Source organism: Euprymna scolopes, chromosome 25, assembly GCF_053919585.1.
Source record: "Euprymna scolopes isolate OS-2025 chromosome 25, ASM5391958v1, whole genome shotgun sequence".
Classification (NCBI taxonomy): domain Eukaryota; kingdom Metazoa; phylum Mollusca; class Cephalopoda; order Sepiida; family Sepiolidae; genus Euprymna; species Euprymna scolopes.
Genome location: NC_136506.1, coordinates 35,009,496 through 35,029,457, shown reverse-complemented (window position 1 = coordinate 35,029,457; position 19,962 = coordinate 35,009,496). Strand labels below are relative to the sequence as shown.

Genomic DNA, 19,962 nt, shown 5'->3' with positions numbered 1-19,962 from the left:
CTCTGCTGTATCGATACTTTTATGAGGTGCTCGACTGAGCTCCAATCTATGATCCCTCCCCATAAAACGTTCACAACAAATACTCACCTAGCTAAAACAACCACCAACAACTTTCCTCACTCCCTATCTGTGCAGGAAACTAAACAAAAATTCTATAAGCAGAGCTGTCTTTGTGGAACTCAATACCCTTTGTTTTCTTCCCATCTGACTATAACATGGTCGCCTTCAAGTCTACATTCCTGTTAAATTCCACCTAATCTGATATTGTCTCACCAGCTACCTAACCCTTGGGCCTTTATAAAAAGTGACATTCCAAGTAAAAAAAAAAGGAAAGAAAAAAAAACGCTGCATCTATACAACAGCGGTTAAAGCAAGGTAGACCCTATATTAATAAATGATAAGTCATGAGTATTTACTTTTCTTTCATCTTGGAGCTATCCAGCATTCCCAAAAAGAGATAGGATAAAAATTGGAAATACCTATGCAACAAGCTCTGCAAATCCAAATTGTGGTGATGTGACAGGGGTTAAAGCTTCACAAACAGTAAGAGGCTATTGTGATAAGGGTCAGACAGGGAAGCAACACTGCAGCTACTCCAACTGCAGCAAGTTAGACACTATGCTATGTAATGAATCATGAGTCCCTATATACTAATTTCCCCACGAGGGCAAAGTTTGACACAAGGTTGTTTTTTAGTTTCGCAAACAATGCGGGTCGTATTGGGTTAGAAATCTTTTTTTTTTCTTTTTTTCATTTTACTCTTAACAGAGCATCGTATTGCCACTGAAAGGAGTTACTGTGATAAGGTCCAGATTTATGAATTGGAGAAGGTAACCTGGGTGAGGAGTTGGGCATCAAGATGTTTGTTCACATTATATAAAAGTTTCTCTATGTTGGTACAATTGGGGGCAGGGTGACCCAACAGATCACGAGTATGTCTACTAAATCTAGAAATGGGTCTTGTAAGATACTTTCATAAGATCGTGTTGGTCTTCATTTTAACTCGTGTTTCCTCACAATAAAATTGCTATCTCATTATGCATAAGCAATCGAAACGCGATGTCAGAGACACTTTACCTTATTTTTTTATTTATTTGTTTTTTTTGTTTTGTTTTGTTTTGGGTTTTTTTACAAAGGAATCATCACTTATCAAGGCCCAGAAGCCACTCGAGGATAAAGGTTAAAGAGTGTGCAGTGGTCAAAAGGACAATATCGTAGTAATTGTTAGTGTAAATTTGGTAAATTGGATTACTTAAGGAGAACGGCTCATCAAGAACTTGTTTACATTGGACTTCAAGACGACCATATTGTAATCAGCTGGAAAGCAGGCAAATGGAAGAGAGTTCCACAGGTGTGCAGTTCTTAGAAAGATGCTTTGTTCATGGAATCTATGTTTAGGTTTAGGCACAGATAAAAAGTGGGGGAAATTGAGTGTTTACAGCCAAACAAGTGTTTATCGTGAATGTTTTGTGAGGGGAGACAATAGATTGGAGCTCAGACGAGCACTTGCCATGAAAATAACGATAAAACAGAGACAGGCTCGCAACGTCTCTTCTGTGAGAAAGAGGTTGTAGAGAAGATAAAAGGGCATCCCCCGTTAGGCTACGAAGTCTATTTTGAACTGTGTCAAGGTGGGACAAGGTCTTCCTAGCAGCTCCAGCCCAGATGTGACAGCAATACTCAATCCATGGACGTACCTGGATCTTATATAGGTAGAAAATTGCATCAGCAGGTAGATATCTACTGGATCAATAGAAGGATTTGACCCCAGTCTAACGTATTTTATTTCAAATTTAACCTCCATTTGAAACACTTGTAAAAATGTATGACCAGAGAGAGGGAGAAAATCATAGTATCTATAAATTTATTTATTTTTTTATGTTTATTTTTTTTTGTGTGTGTATTGATATTAAAAAACCCTTCTTTCTATTTATTCAAAAAGAAAATACAACATTGTTACATATGTATCGTGGAATTGCATTTATCTGCAGAAGATCTAGCTAATTTGCATATTTAAACATTCATTTTACTTAATTCCCTATTAGGTTTTTTTTTTGGGGTGGGGGCCGGTTTTCTTATTGGATGATAATTTTTAGTTAATAATAACTTGTAATTATATTCATGCAGATGTTCTACATGATTTATATTTGCGTAATAAACTTATAGTAAACACAAACCTCTTTCTATATATATTTATATATATATATATATATATATATATATATATATATATATATATATTTTATTTATTTATTTTTTTTTTTAATTTTGCTTACCAAACTCCTCGGTCAGTTTTTGGTCGGCAGACATGAAACTTAATATATAGTGTATCCGAACCCACGCAAAACTTTATATTTGGCCTTTAGCCGGGAAAAATCGATGCAAAGGTGTAAAAACTTTTAAAAATAGAATTTTCCAGGTGAAGGTCGAACGACGACATTACGAATATGCATGCGTAACATAATAGCTATTGGTTCATGTTTTAATTTTTAGCCTTGCTGCAGGCATGTCTACATAGCTGAGGCATTAACATCAAAGGAAAAATTAAACTGTAAGCTAAACGTTTTGGTTTCGCTTCTCGATGGTGGCACACAAGTCATTTATTTATTTTATTTTATTTTTTTTTTAACTTTTAAAATCATTATTATTGAGCCCAATATAATAATATATACGAAATCTGCATTAAGCAAATATTATATTCAAGCATATTTTATGACCGGACAATGCCGGGCAACCTGCTATGTATGACCAACGAACATATACCATATTACACTTTCACTCTAAAAGAGGAGGTAATGCCTGAGAGAATGCTAGCATGATCACAAAGCAGATACTACACTCCTCTAGTGTCCTCTCAAAGGATATAATGCTTTTTGGGGGAGGGCGATATGTCTTATAACAACAGACAAATACTAAGCTATACTCCCCCCCCCCCGCCGCCAAAAAAAAATGGTGTAAATAATTTTTGAGATGACAGTATCATAACGAGAGTAATACCTGAGAGGATAGTGTCCTGACAACAAAACAGATACTACACAATCAACGCCTTCACCTTTTCGATCTTGTAAATTGAGCATTAAAAGATAGTTAATAGTATAGGTTCGGCTTCAGATACAGATATCACTCATCAATTAGTAATAGGAAGTCTAATATATAAACGGCTATATGTCTGTCTGCCTCCATATTTTCAAACTCTATTGTTATGGCGAGATGAGCAATTCACCGCCGGAACTTTTTATCGAAAGAACGTTATCACTGATCACTGGTTGTGAGAGCCTTCCCTGGGTGGGAACACTTAAAAACGTAACATGCTGTCTCCGTAAATATTCTCAATAAACTTCTATTTCTTTATTACTTCAGAACCTCTTTATCCATTTATTTTCCTTGTGGAATACCTTTCTTGAATATCCTTTTATTACGGCCACCCACCGCAGGATATATCAACTGGCGACGAAGATGAGATACGAACTGTAAATTCATCTAAAAGCCAGGTACCCCTCCCCACGCTAGTCTGATATATAAAAGGCAATATGTCCCTCTATCTTCATATCTCCAAACTCTATCTCTTCCGAAAATAAAAGACGCAGAGCAACGCTAGGAGATTTGAATGCTATAGCTTTGCTTTCGGTTTTGATTCTAGCTGATGGCACCCAAATAAATACTTATTTTTTTATTTCTGAAATCACGACTCTATAATAATATATACAAAATCTGGAAAAATTAAAATATCATATTTAAGCATATTTTACGACGGGGCAAAATCGGGCGCTCCCCGATAATCTAATATCTAAAATATTTTCAAACTCTATCTCCTCCGAAACAAAAAGTTGCAGAATGGTGCTAAGGGCCTCAAATGAGTTTTTTTTTATTGGCTGTTCTTTTAGGAGTCTTTCTCTAGTTAAAATTGTTTTTAAGGAGTCAAAATTGAAAATTGTTAAACATTTTGTACATTCATCTTAATTTATACTTAATTTTTAATCAGTTCATATGCGTGACACGTTGGTACAGTGGTAACGTTACCATCTTTGAATGCTACTGTTTCAGTTTCGATTCTAGCTGGTGACACCTAAATATTTTTTTTTTTACCTTGGAAATCATGGCGCTATAATAATATATACAAAATCTGGACAAATTAAAATATCATATTTAAGCGTATTTTGTGCCCAGGCCAAGCCACCCCACCCGCTAGTAATAGTATATTTGGTTAAATAATCAATTACTAACTGTTCTGCACTTTCCAAAATAGATTTTTTTTTTTTTTTTTTTTTACACAGTTGTTACCACTTATCAAGGCCCGGAAGCCACTCAGGGATAAGGGTTATTGCAAGTACAGTATGTTAGTGTGGAGATTTGATGAAGTGTTGTTCATTAGGAATTTGTTAATGTTGGACTTGAAGACATCCAAGTTGTAGTCAGGTGGGAAGTTAACTATTCTGTACTTTCAACTAGCAATTTCCAGGGTTTCAACACACTGCTGTAAAAGTTGACTACTTTAAATTTGCTCCTGTCGTTGTACATATGTTTTTTTTATTCAAGTTGGCAATATTTCATTTGCATATGAGGTCATGAGAATTCTTGTTACTTTACTTGATCGACAGTATATGAGAAGCAGCAGCAGCCAATGTTTTTAATTGTTTTTTTTTTCCCCCCTGCCACCGGACTCTGACAAAAATCCTTTTTTATTTGCTTATGAGTGGCAACCAGGTATGGTTTCAGACAGACAGATAGCAAACCTCCATTAATCTATCTATATATCTATCTATAAAAGCAAGAATGTGCGTGTGTGAGGACACTTCTCAACCTATATACTCAACAAATTTTTTTATCTACAAACTTGAAATTTGGTATATAGAGTATTCAGATATGTAGAAATTTTTTAAATCGGTTTTCATCCAAAAACCATAGCTGCTAAGGGGTCAAATTGGAAAAATTGATATGTGGAGGTCATCGGATTTTTATCTGTTTGTCAACTGTTTCACAAATGCACATGCATAAATCGTTCGCATGGCAGATTTCTTATGTTAAGAATAAGTCGGTTTGAAAACGCTTTTTAAAGTCGTGTAAAGCTGGCCTACTGGATTTTGTACACTGTCTTTAGGTTTTGGTTTCGATCTCAGTTCGAGGATTTTTTTTTTTTTTTTTTTTTTTTTTTTTTACTTACAAGAAGTGAACTGTTTACTTGCATGCACATGTCTCAGTTTCTGTATGCATTAAAATATGATATTTATGTGTATTTTATGACTGGGCAACGCCGGGCAGGCAGCCAGCTAGTATTATACATATCAAAGCTGAATACCTGAATGTGACCTACGCATTATTGTCTGCAACAATTTGCATTAGATAAAGCACATTTGTAAAATTGTCAACAAGGTCAAGGATGTCCTGGAATCACTTGACATTGTTTTAGCCGCTCTCCATCCATCTATTTAAAACTGTATATAGCTATGATCCAATTGCACTTTTGAATCCACCTCATCAGTTTCGAATCTCTACCTTGCTTAGAACATTGACTGGATGGAAACCTATGCCTTCACTGTAGAGGTTCCCTGATACATGAGAACCTTCTAAGAGTTTCTTCTCTTAAACTGCTGGACTTTGGAATTCCCTCTCTCTTTCCTGCTTCTAACTGTACCAATATGCAGAATTGTCTCTGTAATAATAAATACCAAATCTGCATAAATTAAAATATATTCAAGCCTATTCTAAGGCTTGAATATATTCCTGCCACTAGTCTATAATTTAAATTTACATAAACAAATGTTGCATATGATATTAAAAAAAAGAAAGTTATTTTATTTTCTAAAAGTTAACACCGGAAGTACTCATGTAAAGAAATGTTTAAAAACTCGGAATTAAAATATTTACTTTTAACGTATCGAACCTCTATCGTTGTGACGAAATGACTTATAAAAAATTAAAAGCATAATTTTGTAAACACAAATGTGTCCCTTAGGATATTAAATTTTTTTTTTTCTTTCTTTGAAGATTGTAATGCGGGTTGGGGCAGCCAAACCAACTGACAATATTCCCCTGCTTTTTATTGAAACCAACCGAGAGCTCTTTTTAGTATCCTTGCTGTTCCCTTGTGCAATTGTCTTGATCTCTTTTGCACTTGGTTCACCAGGAATATTAGTTAGGTAGGACTTTAGGTTCTTCTTCATAAGCCCTGTAGCACCTATAATAACTGGTATGATTGATATCTCCCTAAGATTCCAGTTTCTTTTCATATCATATGATATTTGATCTGTATGAATCTATGTCATAATAATACACTAAACGATTTCATGTTGTAAATATTTGAACGACTTAAATCTTTAAAATTATTCACGTATTGTTTTTCTCATTGTTTTATTTTAGTAAAAATGTTTTAGGATTTGAAATCCATTTCTCTGTTGGCAAATCTTTTCTCTTTCAAACTGGTTTATCACACCAGATTTGCTGACCTTGCTTAAAAATACCCACTTGGAAACATTTTCCATTTCCTTTCACATGAGTCCTGCGACGTTTTAAGCTTATTTGTATTAAAATAATTCACAAATTCAACAACTTCTTGAGATTTACTCGATAGCTACCGGGGGAAAACAAAAATCACTTTTTTAAAAAGCATCTGTAAGTTATTTTTTTTTTTACTCAATTAGTGTCTTAAGAAATTCTATGAAACTTATTTTCTTCAGCAATAGTTTAAAGTATAGCTGGACTATCTATGCTTTAAACTATTGCTCAAGAAAACAATAAGTATCATAGAATTTCTTAAGACACTAATTATCTTGACGCTTCAGATATGACTAACCACATATGCGGGGGTGGGGGACCATATGGGAACCGTTAATTATAAATTAGTTAACGATTAAAATATATCTAATGATCATTAATAAGACTGTTCCTCTGGGGAAAAAAAACAAACGATTTGTGTCTTTATAGTTGTTGTTGTTTCACCATGTTTTAGCCAACTAGTCTTCTGGCCTTCAGGTGGATGACAGCAATGGGATAGGAATGCTGAGTCTTGTAACTGTATCCCGTCGTGATTAACCACCTGAAGAAGGCCAGAGGATGAGTTAGCCAAAACATGGTGAAACAACAATAAAAACTATGAAGAGGAGGATAACAGTCCACAAGAAAAATAAGACAGTCTGCAAGAAAAATCATACACAAATTTCGAAGCCTCATCTCAAAAGGATTCCGAAAAATTAATCGTTAAAAACCATAGGTTTAAGGCTCCAAAATTCATACTACAGGGTGGCCCACTTAAAAATAGCCCGACCTCTCTAATCGTTCTCTTAACGACAAACTGTCACCACAAGACAAGATGCAATTCTTTTTCCAACAAGATGGCGCTACATGCCACACGCCTCACAGATCACTGATACGAGTTCATGACATGTTTACCGAAGAGAGAATAATAAGCAAAGGGTTATGGCCACCATGTTCTCCGGACTTGTCATCATGTGATTTTTATCTTTGGGACACTTTAAAACAAAAAGTTTATGCAAATAATCCTCATAATCTAGATTAACTAAAGGAGAACATTACCAACGCTATCAGGAGAATCACCAGAGAAGCTCTACAGGGAGTATCTGCAAACATTCTAAACATGCCCAGACGTGCGTAGATGTCGATGGGAAGCACTTCCAGCATCTTTCATAACACTACAGTCAATTTAAACAATAAAAGAATGTTCCTCCTCTCTACTACATTTTTGCAGGCTACTTTTAAGTGGGCCATCCTGAGGAATTATCTACAAGAAGGGTGGACCTGTAAATTCACCCTTGTCCGTTCGTCTGTCTGCACTTTTCTCAATAACTACGGGCTTGGATTTTTTTTACATTTTACACAAACATTAAACATGATATGAGTAAAAAAGTAACGGAACAGATTTTCCGGGAAAACTCTGGTTTCCTCCCTAGGGGTGCCTTTCGGGTTAAAATGGCTAAAATTGACACTTTTGTACTCATTAAAAAAAAAAAAAATTGATGGCTTAGATTTTTATAAAACTTTCTCAAAAGTTGTAACTAATTGATTTCTATATAATTTTGATTGTCTATACTTCACGATAACTCTTGGGTGTGCTTAAGGGGCTCTTAGATGGCTAATAAAAGCACTCCACTTTGGAGAATATTTTACCATATTTGTCCCAAATTTTCTATGTATGCCTATTTATTTCTATTTAGCAGTTTTTCATGATGCTGAACTCAAATTTAAATATGTTAAGGCCTTGGAGACTTTTGGGGTGGGATGGGGGTAAATGATGGCCGTAGTTATTTCTTTTTTTGCATGGTGCAGAACTCAAATTTACATATGTTAAAGCCTAAAACTGCGCCGTTTGTTCATTTTCACGAGGATTTGACGTCCCTGGGGACTTTTATGGCTAATTTGGTGGGTGGGGGGGGCAAATGCTGAACTTAGTCATTTTTTTTTATGTCTTGTTCACTGTGCACTCACAGGGGACCATATATGCTTCCTGCTTTTTTTTTTTAGCAATAGTTAAAAGTAAGAATTTTGTCTTTAAGAATTTACCTCTGCTGTCTCTACCAAATTACTTGGCCAATTTTTGGTCTAAACATTTGAAATTTTACATGAAATGTATTCAGACATAGGGCAAGCTTTTTAATCGGTATTTGGCCGAAAATTTGGCTGCCAAGGGGTAAAAATTCAAAAGATTTGACGTTTGCGGTCTCGAGCAAACTATTCAGCCATTTTTGGGTCTAAACATTTTAAATTTTACATAAAGGGTATTTAAACATGCATAAAGCTTTTTAGTCAGTTTTTGTTTGAAAATTTGGCTGCCAAGAGGTCAACGTTGAAAGAGTTGACCTTTGCAGGCTCTACCAAACTCCTCTGCCAATTTTCGGTCTAAACACTTGACATTTTAGATGGACATGATTCAAACATTTTAATATATATATATATATATATATATATATATATATATATATACACACACATAGTTATGAAAGCAGTTCAGCCAGGCTTTGCTCAGGCCCTATGTATTGCTCATGATTTTATGTACATATGTATATGTCTCTAAACCAAAAATTGACAGTTATTTTCTAGGGAAATATATTCCAGACGAACACACACACAGACATTTTCACTTTTATAGATATATAGCTATATTACACATACTAACAAGAAGATCCGACGTTGCTCGGATTAAATGAGGATCACTATGCACTTTTTAACATGCTCATAACACCAATTATATTGATGTTTCTTATTCATAACTAGCAATGTAAAATGAGTATTTTGTTTTGGGGGAGGGAGGAGGCAAATTGAAAGAAGCTCCTCAAAAACGTCTTGATTTGAAGAAGTAGGCAAATTAAGATAGCAATGCATTGGAATAAAATGCTACGGTTTTCTACACATTTGGTTCACATAAATAAGTAAAATACCTATGATTTTTTTTTTTTTTTTTTTTTTTACCTATCCCATCCTCTGTGCAATGTCATTCAGTTAATAGGTCGATTTATTTGTTGCACTTACGTTTAAAAAAGCATTTTCATCGCTAAACATGCAAAGGAGAAAAACTGTATGCCTACTAGACGTGTTTGGACGATTAATCAAAATCGGATATCGGAATCGAAAAAAAATTGTGCCTATTTTCCGATTCCTTTAATTATCTTTTATTTCACTTTGGTTTAAGAAAAATCTTTCACTGCTGGTCATAACAATAGAATAATAAATATTGATTTTAAACTTCTAGTAAAACTAAAATCTATAGATCACCATCTGGCAAGTGTTTTTACGCTTGAAAAAAATATATGCACATTTAAGACGTTTTTACAGTAATTCGGACAAAATCACCATTTTATAGTTAAATATTTAGAATTTTATAAAGAATAGGAATCGGTTATTGTGTTAGAATCAGAAATTTAATACGGAATCCGAAAAATATTGGAGTCTTCCCATCACTACTAGACACCATCCTCAGGTGTCTTCAGTTTCTCTGTACAGAGATTTGTCGGAGCCCTGATATGTGGATACTATAACCAGACAGGCAGATCCACTACCGACCTCTTACAAAACACAAGCAATCTGGGGTCACGAGTCCCAGTTGTAACGTGATCAGGTCCTGACTTGCCTGGCTACAAGTCCTGGCTTTGGCCAAGTACAGTCATTAGCATTGTGTTAATCTTTTGATCATGGTCACAGGGTCATTTTGCCTTACGACGACCCAAAGTCAACTCAGCAAATCAGTTCCAGTTATCAAGTGTTTTTACTAAATAATCTAACACGCTTGTGCGCTGTGTGGAGCTCTCCTATTATAAAAAGAGGTTTTCATCCAATCGGTTGTTGTGGCGTCATTGCTGTCTTTTACGCGGTTGGTGTGGCATCTCTGTTGTATACAAGAGGGCTAGAAAAGAACATGGTCGGCAATCATTCCAAAACAGAAGATATATAAAAAAAAAAAAAAATAGCACGAATCTTTTCTCTTTTTTCCATGATATGTACATGTATTATAAACAACTATCGAAGTGTTGACTGTCTGTACAAAACGTTTTCTGCTCATAATAGAATGACGAGGAAAAATGACGTAAACAAAAAACAAAACAGTCAGAATGTGTTATCACACACGTTCTTTCTTTTCTCTCTCTCCATTCCCGAGCGGTTTAACTGGTGTCTTTATGAGAGAGAGAGAGAGAGAGAGAGAGAGAGAGAGAGAGAATTCAATTCTCGCCTGTTATTAGCTAATGAATCAGGGCTATATTTTATAGCTTGGTCTTTTCTTTGTTTTTCGTGACAGATGAGCAAAATAGGTTTTCCTTGATTTCATAACATTACTTCATTTGCCTATCTACCGTAGTCTGACTTTACGAGTTTTCGAGTTATAAGTTGGCTTTCGTACTTTGGGTTGCTATTTTCTAGGATGTTCCGCACGTCTTCAGAAGTCTTGAAGATCTCGTCAGATTTTAATCCTCATGGCTGGTCTACTCTACTGCAACTGTAACCTTGTACCACTCAACCCAACTTCTCATCTCAACTGACTACAATCGAACCTGCAGCCTTTTTATATTGAGGGGGGGGGGTGATCGAGTTGGTAAGACACAGTTCCTCCCATTAACCAATCAAAGTACATCACACAATTCTTCGCGAAAAGGCGATTGGTCAACTGTCCATTCTAAACTTCTTGCATATCAACCAAGCTTCAAAACACACTTGTGATTCTCACAACCTGTTGATGGCCTGGGGTCACCAAAGGTCACTCCTCTAGCCAGAATGACATTTTTATCAAATTGGAGAATCATATCAAATGATAATTCTCATCGTTCAAAGAACCAGCCCTAGAGGAAACAATCATTGTTCTCATCGCTTATTTTGCCGATTCAATCTGTCTCTTAGCCAAATATATGAATTATATATACTCGAGATTTGACATAAGGGGTATTGAGATTTGGGAAAACCTTTTTAATCAGTTTTCGGCCAGAAATTCGGCTAGCAAAGGGTCAAAGTTCAACGATTTGACCTTTGAAAACTCTACCACACTCCTCTGACAATTTTGAGTCTGAACACTTGAAATTTTAGATGTAGGTTACTTGGACATGGATCTAACTTTATAATTTGATTTGAGCTCAAAACAAATGTAAAGGGGTCAAAATTGGGGTCAAAGTTTTAAAAGAATTTACCTCTGCTGTCTCTACCAAATTACTTGGCCAATTTTTGGTCTAAACATTTGAAATTTTACATGAAATGTATTCAGACATAGAGCAAGCTTTTTAATCGGTATTTGGCCGAAAATTTGGCTGCCAAGGGGTAAAAGTTCAAAAGATTTGACGTTTGCGGTCTCGAGCAAACTATTCAGCCATTTTTGGGTCTAAACATTTTAAATTTTACATAAAGGGTATTTAAACATGCATAAAGCTTTTTAGTCAGTTTTTGTTTGAAAATTTGGCTGCCAAGAGGTCAACGTTGAAAGAGTTGACCTTTGCAGGCTCTACCAAACTCCTCTGCCAATTTTCGGTCTAAACACTTGACATTTTAGATGGACATGATTCAAACATTTTAATATATATATATATATATATATATATATATGCACATAAAGTTATGAAAGCAGTTCAGCCAGGCTTTGCTCAGGCCCTATGTATTGCTCATGATTTTATGTGCATATGTATATGTCTCTAAACCAAAAATTGACAGTTATTTTGTAGGGAAATATACTCCAGACGAACACACACACAGACATTTTCACTTTTATAGATATATAGCTATATTACACATACTAACAAGAAGACCTGACGTTGCTCGGATTAAATGAGGATCACTATGCACTTTTTAACATGCTCATAACACCATATAATTTTTGTTTTTACTGCTCTCTGCTCCTTCATCAGAAAAGCTGAAATGTTGAAAAGCTCTTTCAATTAATGTCTTATACTCATGCTTTAAATTTCTTTCAAATTGGATATATGTAATTGAATTTTTAAGTGGGTTCTGTCAGAGAAGGGTTACTTAGAGGTAGGAGTAGATAAATATTTGGCTTATAAAGGGTAACAGAGAGATTTGAAGCCACTTCTATTGTCTTCCCTGGAGAATTTAATGCGTACGATTTGAATTTAAAAAACAGTTAAATTTTTAAAAAGTTATGCTCTCATAGACCACTTAGGGGTACGTATTATTTCGATTCATCAGACTATTGTTATCTTCGGTGTTATTTTCACCACGTTCCGGTCAATGTAACCTCCAACCTTCTTCAGGTGTACCTTGTTGAACTTTGGAATTTAGACAGAATCCTTTATTTACTTCTCGGGGGTGGGGGGTAACATGTTCTTGTTCCATTAGACATGACTGGATAGAGGTCCTCAGTAATGCGTAATTGTATTTTTTGGTCGACCACACTGAAAATTGAACCTTCAACCTTAAGGAAAATATCACTTTTACAATTGATTTTTTTCCAAATACTCTAACTGTTGTGCCACAAGAAACAAGAGCATGCTACTCCTGTGTAGTAAAAAAAGTCTCCGTTTGAAATTTCGTTCAAATTTCAGAGTTCGACAAAAACATTTTCAGGTCCGACAAAAAGGTTGGAGGTTACATCGACCGAAACGTTGTGACAATCACATTCAAGATGAGAACAGTAGTCCGATGAATCCAAATAATATGAATAACCAATCCTCATCTCAAAAATTCAGAAACATCATAAATGACAGCAGAAGAGAAAGTTTGTAAATATTGTGGGGTGTAAGAAAAATGAAACAGAAAAGAACCCGATTGGTTATCGTCTATTTTTCAGCTAATGTGTCGAGACCGTGACAAGTGGAGAATGATGGTTCACAGGAAGTCGTCTTCGGACACGAAGGACAGCACATGATGAGGATCTTATAATACAGTTAAAGAAGGCTGACTGGAGGACATAGAAAGAATGTGTATATATTTTCCGGGTGTAGACTGGTGGCAGGAAGAGGACTGTAATAAGAGAGGGAAAAATAAGAATTACTTTCTCTGTAGATGATGGCAATCCTCATGATTCCTTTCCTAGGATGCAATATAGGGTTTAATATAACGAATAAATGTGTCTATGAACGCGATCAAAAGTTAAAGATGGCTGATAATAGTTTAGATATAATAAATTTGTATGTGGCATCTGTTCTTTCAAACCTACGGTAATTTGGTCAAGAGGGAAAAAACGGTGCCTCTTTTATTAGATAGAATATATAATAATGATACACCTCAAGAAGGTCGGAGGTTACATCGACTGAAACGTTGTGAAAATGACACTCTAAATGAGAACAGTAGTCTGATGAATCAAATAATGCATATAACCAACCCTCATCTAAAAAATTCAGAAACCCTTAAGGATATACTTAAAGATTCTGGAAAATTTCCATTGTCTTCCTTGGTAAATTTTACGTAAGAATACACTTTTAAATTTTATGTAGATTCTCTAACCTTTCTTTTTATAGGGAACACACAAACGTCACACACAGATGCATACAAGCATTGAGTTTTCTATTTATACTAGCAAGATTACCAGGTGTTGCCTGGGGCAAAAGTGTAACCTATTTCTATTAAAGCTGCTATCTCTCTACTCCTCTCTAGCTTCACACACACACACACACAACTCTTCTTTATATAATAGATTCCACAAGTAATGAATCAACATCTTCTTTACTAACATACAACAAAAATAAAAAAAAATACCTCCCTGATGAATCCTACTTCGTTTTTTTTTGTTTTTTTTTAAATTTTTTTTTTTACACAATGATCACCACTTATCAAGGCCCGGAAGCCACTCAGGGATAAGGGTTATTGCAAGTACATTACGTTAGTGGGGAGATTTGATGAAGTGTTTACTTAAAGGGGCGGTTCATTAGGAATTTGTTAACGTTGACCCCCAGAGAATGAATAATTTGTTTCTAAATTTTAGGTATTATTCATCCGAGAAAACATTGGTTATAAATATATCAACTTTGTGGGACTTTTCTTTTTCTTTTCTTTTTTTTTTACTCACATTCGGCCCTAACTTGAATGTAAAGGGCTACTATTTGGGACCATGTCTTGGAAAGATTAAAGAGATGTTGGTTTACATTACATTTAAACTTCTGCATATCAGTACAGTCAGGGAAGCAAGTAGTAGGGAAGGAATTCCAAAGTCTAGCTGTTTGAAGGAAGAAACTACTAACCCTACCAGACCTGAGCTATGAACCTAATTTACCCTTGTGCCTGGCCTCCTGGGCAAAATTGTGAAAAAAAATTTTTTTTAATTTAAACGCGTTAGTAATTTCTTACCTTCATTTACCGCCAGTATTCAGCCTTCGTGTACCAGTCCACCCAACAGGTGGAGCATTCCCTGATGCACAAGCCAACTTGCATCATCCGAATTATCATCACTTTCTCCTTCATCAATATATTCATCATCACTAGTGTTCTCCTGATCAAATTTGCCTTTGTCTGAATCAGAATTTGTCACTTTATCCAACATTTGTTGCACCGCGAAACTCCTTCATCTCACTCTTTTACCTGTCAAAGTGCTTGGTTCGTCACTAGCTTGCTTCATGGTTACTTTAGTCTACAAACCATAACTCCGCCAAAACAAAGGAAGCCATTTGAAGAATATTAGGCTTGCGCTAAATCGAGGTTAAGCAGCGATTGGCTAACTATTTTTAGCAACTTGACAGCACAAAAACATGTGGTCGTAAAAATACCGGTTTAGCGGTAACTCAATATATATATAGGATTTTCGGAAATTACCTGTATATTGGTAACTCTGTGTGATACTGTTAAAGTAGAAAGCTTTCTAGTATTTAGCGACCTCAACAGTGAAGTTTTGTTTTGCAGTTTGGGACTTTTAGCTGGACATACGAACATACAAACACACAGACAAAAGCCATTTATATAATGGATAAATAACTCCTGCCTTGATAGAGTTCAAAATAGACTTCGTAGCCTCGTAGGAGATATCCTTTTCTCTTCCCTGCAACCTCTATCTCACAGAAGAGATGTTGCGAGTTTGTCTCTGCTGTATCATTATTTTCATGGAAAGTGTTTGACTGAGCTTCAGTCTATGGTCCCCCCTTGCCAAACTTTCACAAGAAACACTCGTCGAGTTGAAAACACTATCAGTAATTCCCCCCACTCGTTATTTGTGCCTAAACCTAAACGTAGATTCCATGAACAAAGCTTCTTTCTTAGAACTGCACGCCTGTGGAATTGTCTTCCATTTTCCAGCTGACTAGAATATGGTTTTCTTCAAGTCCAACGTAAACAAGTTCTTGATTAGCCGTTACACTTATTAACAAATTTACTGAATTTCCATTACTAACGATTACTATATTGTCCAATTTCTACTGTGCACTCTTTAATCATTATCCTCGAGTGGCCTCTTGGCCTTGATAAATGGTGATGCCTATGTAAAAGAAAAAGAAACAAAAACTGATTTTTTTTTCTTTTTTCTTTTTTTTTTACCACAATACTCATATCCTGCTCATCAACCTGATACAGTGATTCTAATAATGACCTCCTGACATTGAACACTGCAATATTTTGCCTGAAGGTCTCTACCATAGTTTTTATAAGTAGATTAACATTGATTGCTTTCTTTTATGGTTAAACATATGTTTCACACAAGGTCACTTTAGAATGCAGAATCCAACTAGCCTCTTCCCCATAAGGGAAGTTGTAAAATTCTCTGTGATCAAACCATTTGCGTTTCCTGGTGCGGATATCTCGGGTTGTAATGTTGCACAGGGTACCAACACGCATTGTGTACAGTTTCAGTTGCAAATGAAACCAAGATTAAACACTCTTTAAACCAAGATAAAGAATAGGAAATAACTCTGACTCTTTCCTTTTAGCAACATTTATTTCTTTGTTACAGCCGTGACGTCATCCACATGATTTCCTTCTCAAGCGACCTTCACACCACATACGTAACCGAGCATTATCCACGTCTCTCATGAGATCACCATCGGTTATCTCATCTTCCCTCGTCCCTTTCCCCCTTTTTATAGTCGTCCTCTCCCTCACTGGTGACATCACTTCATATTCATTTACATGCATGCATCCACGTAATGTTACTAGGTCATTAGCAGTGATGAAGGACGTGATTCCTGGGAGGATGACCTAGAACCAAACAACCATGTTCTACTCTTGAGTCCGAAGTTCTGTTCGTCATTTTGTTTGCGTGTTTTGGAATTGTGTGGAAATTCAACAGTTTCTCATTTTTTTTTTTTTTTACGCAGACCTTTGCATTATTGTTATATTCTGCAAGATCTTTCAAGCTGCACCGTAGTAGAGGCTAGAGGACAGATAAGGCATTGTTGCATCATGGGGTTCTCTTCTCCACATTCGCAAATGGTTGGGGCAGTTTTGTAGCCCCATCTGATCATAACTTTTGATTGCCTCCATTTTTATTCTCAAGTGGTTGAGTGTTTTCCGCTCGATCTATTGTTCTTTTGAACCAGCAAGGAGAGCCTCAGAAGAGAAGGATTCCCACATCAGAAAGGGGACATCTTTTAGTTGTCTGATCTCTTCCTGAGATATTGTTAGGGGTTCAGTGTAGCTGAGGAAGCTTCTCTTTGTCTTCAGTCGTTTGGCTGTTGGCATTCATCCAGGAAAAAAAATGGCGTTCACCACTGGTAGCCTTTGTGATCTCTAATCGGCTAGCAACTTCCCGTTTCGGATGTTAAAAAAATTAGACTTGGCATTGAGTGATATTTGCTACTTGATCATTGGCTGCCTGAAGCCGAAGGTCTTTGCCAGAAGCATTTTCTTTATTTTTATTTAACATTTTTTTATTTGAAAATTGAACTTAAATTTAACCAATTTTATTTTATTATTTGTTCCTATGATTTTTTTTTCTTTTCTCTTGTCAAATTAGTTTTTTAAAACATGCTTTATTTACAAACAAGATGCCAAGTGTTTATATATTAGTGTTAAAACGATTAATCAGGATCATAAAAAGTCGGCTCTTTTTTGGGGATATCAAAATAAAAAATTAAAAAAAAAATGTCTAATTTCCGATTCCAAAAACGATTATTTTATCTTTTTAAAACTTTATTTTTCCATTGCTAGTAATGATGATCAAATGATAAATATTTGGTCAATGTGCACTGGCTGTCCAACCTGCAAAGCGTGTTTATTATTATTATTATTATTATTAAAAGCCGTTTTTAATATGGGGAGGTTGAAAGTAAGAAAATGCCTTTCGGAATAAAGCCCCTCCCCCATGTCAATAATGGCTTTTGGAATACCCCTCCCCACCTCAAGCTTTCCATATTAAGAACGGCTTTTGGAATAAATATCCTTTGCAGATTGGACAACCAGTGCACATTGACGAAATATTTAAACTATCTATAGATCACACTAACGACTGTAGGTAAAACTGGAACCAGAAGAACTGGCGCGGTAAAAATGGCACAAGTATAAATGACACCGATAAAAGCATGTGTGGATTGGAAAAATGGCACAGGATAAATATGGATGAAAATTTTACAGTTTAATCACTATTTTTCATCAATTACAGCATACATTTACTTTAAGGGGGGGGGGGCTCTGTCACAATTTCTCCATTGCTTATGACCTAACAGATTGTCCACGAGCCCACCCGTGTGCCCGACACGGATGGTCAGTATGCAAGTTTCCTAGATCTTTTTCTCACAACTTGCCTTGAGCTATGTTGATTTTCTGACCACTCAGTTAAGATAAAAACAAAATGTAATAGGTCCTCCGACATACCTCTCCATCATACAGTATATCGATACTGTATCGCTGACTGGGATAGCTTTCGTACATTTATATCAGATCTACCCCTACGTTCCTTGTTTAAAAAGAAAGTGTCCTCTATAGTATCAGACCTGATGGAATGGTTAATTGTAGGTATAGACCGCTTCGTACCCTTCAAAAATTCCAGCAAAAACTTAACAGCCAGTCATGATTCTCCCCAGAATGTGGCATTGCCATTACACATGGAAATCACTATTTCCATTGCTTCCAACGTAATAGATGTACTGAGATGAAAGCCGCCTCCAGAACTACCAGCAATCACTGTAAAAGAGTAATAAAGAACGCAAAGGAATTATATGCTCATTCCGTCAAGTCCAAAGAATTGAGCAGCAGCTTGGTTCCCACCAATTTTGGCAAATAACAAAACAGGGTCCTGAATAGAAATGTGTGCTTTATCCCAACCATCATTAATGGACCTGAGGTAATCTCGTCAGTATCAGGCAAAGCCAAACTCTTTGCCAAGAAATTTGCAGCTAATTCTACCCTATGCGATCAAGGCTGCCAAACGCTCCTATTTCCTCCTGTGTCTGAAAACACAATATGCGACATACAAATATCTGTGCATGATGTTGTCAAGCTAATCAAAAACCTTGATTCCAGTAAAGCAACTGGCCCTGATGGCATTCCTCTTATGCTGCTCAAAAAAGCTTCAACCTGAACTAGCTCCCATACTTACAAAGCTGTTTTAGCATTGTCTTAAGGATAATTGCTTATCAACACCCCGGAGGAAAACCTCATCAGTATGCCCCATATTAAAAAAATTCAGATGATCGCTCATCTCCTCCTCAGTATGAACTAATCAGTCTCCTGTGTCATGAGTAAGTTGCTGGAATCTGTTAAATAAAGTAGTCAACCTACTCGGCAAAAATAGCCTTCTCAGTGACATGCAATATGGTTTCTGTTCTGCTAGATCTACAGCAGATGTGCTAACAGTTATGTCTCATAGGATTAACGAATCTCTAGATGGAGGCTTCCTTTCTAGGACAATTGCTCTTGACATATCAAAGGCCTTTGATAGAGTATGGCATAGTGGTCTACTCCATAAGATCTCAAGCTACAGTATGTCTATTCAATTATGAAATCATTTCTCTCCGCTAGGTTCATAAGAGTAGTGGTTAATGGGCAGAAATCAGAAGCTCACAGTATTAATGCTGGAGTCCCTCAGGAGTTCATCCTTGGCCCAACTCTCTTCCTCATCTACATCAATGATCTCCCAAATCACATCTTAAAACCATTTGTAGACCTTTATGCTGATGACAGTACTATCTATATCAACACTTCAAAGGCCGTAAACGACCAAGTTCTCTCTGATTCTCTCTCCTTTGATCTTGATCATGTGGTACATTGGGGAAAGACGTGGCTGGTTAATTTTAATGCATCTAAAATCAAGTTTCCATCTTTCCATCATCAGTGCTCTGATCCCCGTCTAGCATCAATTGAAATGAATGGCTCTCATCCTGGGGAGGCTACACGCTTTGACAAGCTTCTAGGTCTGACCTTTACTCTTGATCTGAGATGGAACATGTACACGAAATCCGTTGCTAAGGCTGCTTGAAAAATGGTGGGATCGTTCTACCTGTCCAGTAGATATCTCACTGATGATGCAACCCTCTACCTATATAAAAGCTAAGTACGTTCAAGGATGGAGTATTGTTGCCACATTTGGGCAGGAGCTGCTAGAAGAAGCTTATCCTGCCTTCACAGAGTTAAAAATAGACTTTGTAGCCTAGTGGGGGATGCTCT

General features: G+C 36.2%; 1 protein-coding gene across 9 annotated transcripts in view; it reads left to right on the top strand.

Annotated features, from left to right (window-relative positions):
• LOC145247326 (uncharacterized) overlaps window positions 1-19,962 on the top strand; it is a 489,868-nt gene that overhangs the window by 232,701 nt on the left and 237,205 nt on the right. The window lies entirely within an intron of this gene.